General features: G+C 33.5%; 1 long non-coding RNA gene across 1 annotated transcript; it reads left to right on the forward strand.

Annotated features, from left to right (window-relative positions):
* Positions 1–2,209, forward strand: LOC110422728 (uncharacterized). Its single transcript, XR_002445760.1, has 3 exons — positions 1–48; positions 532–654; positions 1,989–2,209. It is a non-coding gene; the product is annotated as an uncharacterized LOC110422728 (long non-coding RNA).
* Positions 2,210–2,642: the final 433 nt, after the last annotated feature.

Below are 2,642 nucleotides of genomic sequence, written 5' to 3' on the forward strand. Positions count from 1 at the left end.
AGCTTGAAGGAGATGTGTGGCTTGGTTTCAAGATCAAAGTGATGAAAGGTAAGAATTATGATTTTAGCTTGAATATTCTTTCAAAAAAGGTTGGTAACCGTAAGAAATATATTGTGGTAGCAAAAAAAAGCTTGATTAAAGAAGATTTAATGACATGCAAGCCATCAAACTCTTGGATGCATTATGGATTCAAAGTGATTTGGAACGTAAGCATGTGTTATGGGTATATTATGGTACATTAGGTTCAGCTAGTTGAAAATTAATGGTTGCATGTTAAAGTAATTATAAGAATAAAGATGAACAATGTGGATATTGATTAAGGATTCTTGGTTAAGATGCTGCCCATATATAATTGTTTATATGCATGAAATTGGAAATAATGTGCTCGGTCGGGTATAGTGAAGAACAATTATTTGAAATGTGAATAGTTCTTGAAAATGAAAATAACTAAGAATTTAGTACATAGGGCAGTAAATGTGAGCTGAATTGGAATGATAAATACTAAGTATATTAAGCTTGGTTTATTGCTAGGAAGTGTTCAAGTGAAAAAAGATTATCATGGTGATTAACTAGAGAGGAAACGGGTGATTGCCAAGCTAATTTAATTTGAAACGTAACTGGATAAGTGGCGAAGTAATATCCTGCCATTGTAAGGTGAGTCTGAGGGGTCTATTTCTAAAGATTCCATACTATATAATGTTATATGTATAGTAACTTGTCAATGATTTATTCAACATCTTTATGGAAAGCATGAGCTCCAAGGAAATGACAAGTGATTTGATAGGTGAATTGTGATTTGAATACTTGTTTTGGATCAATTTATATACTACTTTTGTGGAAAGCATGAGATGGTAGAAACCATAGGCAATTGTGGATGCAAAATGATTTAGAAATTGTTTGTGTAGACTAGATATGTATACATATATGTAAAGCATTTTTGAAACCGGGAAACAAGCCCTTTTGCAATGTTTTGCTTCAAATCTGTGCCTTGTATCTTTATGTGATGTGCATAGTTAAATGAACTTGATAAATGGTTTAAATGCGAATTCTTGAGAGCCGATTTTAGTCCGAACTTTATGTAAATGTTTACACCATTCATTTTAATGTGAAAAACAATTTTGAAAGATTGTTAAACCTTGCTTTCAAAGGTTTTAAAGAAAACTCTTGAAAACGGTTTTGATAAACTGAGAGCATCGAGAGTAAGCCGAATGTCACATTAGAATAGTGTGACCCTTGTGCACAAGTGAGCTCTATCTAGAGAACTTTTGGATCATTAACAGGCTTTTAGACATGGCTAGGCCACAATCTGTGATTATACATGGCAAGGCCACGGGTTGTTATACGTGGCAAGGCCACGAGTTAATAAATGTGGTTACGACCACATGATTTCTCCGATGTTAGCCAACATCGTCGAGACTGCCATGGCTATGGGAACTCGATGGATGAGGGGCCTTTTGGATTGTTATTACATGAAAGAGGGTCCACGGGTTGATTATCAATGATTACCTACTCGAGAGCCTTGAGAGTTTTTAAACTCGTACTCTTTTACATGGTGGAGAGATAATGTTTTTCTGCAGCTCCCCTGTTTAAGTAAAAGCTTTCAGTGCTTTATGTGTTGATCATGAGTTGATATATGTGAATGCACATGATTAATTTTACATGCCACACATTTTAGGAGCGTGCGTGCTTTTATATGTCTATTGGTACCTTTAAAGAAATTATATGATTTTGATTAGTGAAATTTTATTTTACTACGCTTTGATTTCAGCATTATTTGCCAAGGAAAGTATTGCACTATGATTTTACAGCATTATTTTTACAAGGCACAAACACTTTATTTGTTATTTGATTTTATAAAGTTATGATTTTATACTTTGATTTTATCCTTCACATTAGCTACTCTAAGCTTGTTTCCCATCTACGCCCTACTCACAGAGCCGATGATCACTGAGTCTGCGAGACTCACCCTCTTATATCCCATTTTGCAGATAATGATTAGCATAACGTGCATTCATCAACATATATTGCCCACCACTTATAGGTAAAGGCATCTCATAGCAACTTTTTTCAAGTCACTCTACTGCTAGAGGTCGAGTCATTCATAGTGTATATTGTTTGTAAATAGTGTTAATACAAATGTACTTTTGGAGGTTAAAAACCTTGATGTATTTCTACAATTATGTGGAATAAAAGTTAAGGCGATTTATAACGACTTTGGTTCAAATCATATTAAGAGAGTTATATGGTTCAAAGCAATTGCATAGATTGGTGGAACAAATATAACATATTAACAAAGTTTCAATTAAGGCTTGTTCGGGACTTGACAGGTTCTTTCGCAAGACTCGAGCGCTGGTCAAGATCAAGGAGCGATCATTACACAAATTGTTTATTTTACAAAAAAAAATGGTTTTGATTTGATTACTACATCCTGCAAATACTTGTTTTTGTTTGAAATACTTTGACACAAATGGACAATGAAAACACAATTTGGAAAAAAAATAAAGGTTTTTGAACTACAAATGGTTTGCTTAAACTACTAAATTTTGTAAACACATACTATTTTGAAATACTCATAGTGATTATACAAACTCGTCATATTTTGAAATGCTCAGATATGATTGGATTATGCTTAGAAAGTGATA

This window comes from Theobroma umbraticum, unplaced genomic scaffold (assembly GCF_002168275.2).
Source record: "Theobroma umbraticum cultivar Fairchild unplaced genomic scaffold, ASM216827v3 scaffold_146.0, whole genome shotgun sequence".
NCBI classification, from domain to species: domain Eukaryota; kingdom Viridiplantae; phylum Streptophyta; class Magnoliopsida; order Malvales; family Malvaceae; genus Theobroma; species Theobroma umbraticum.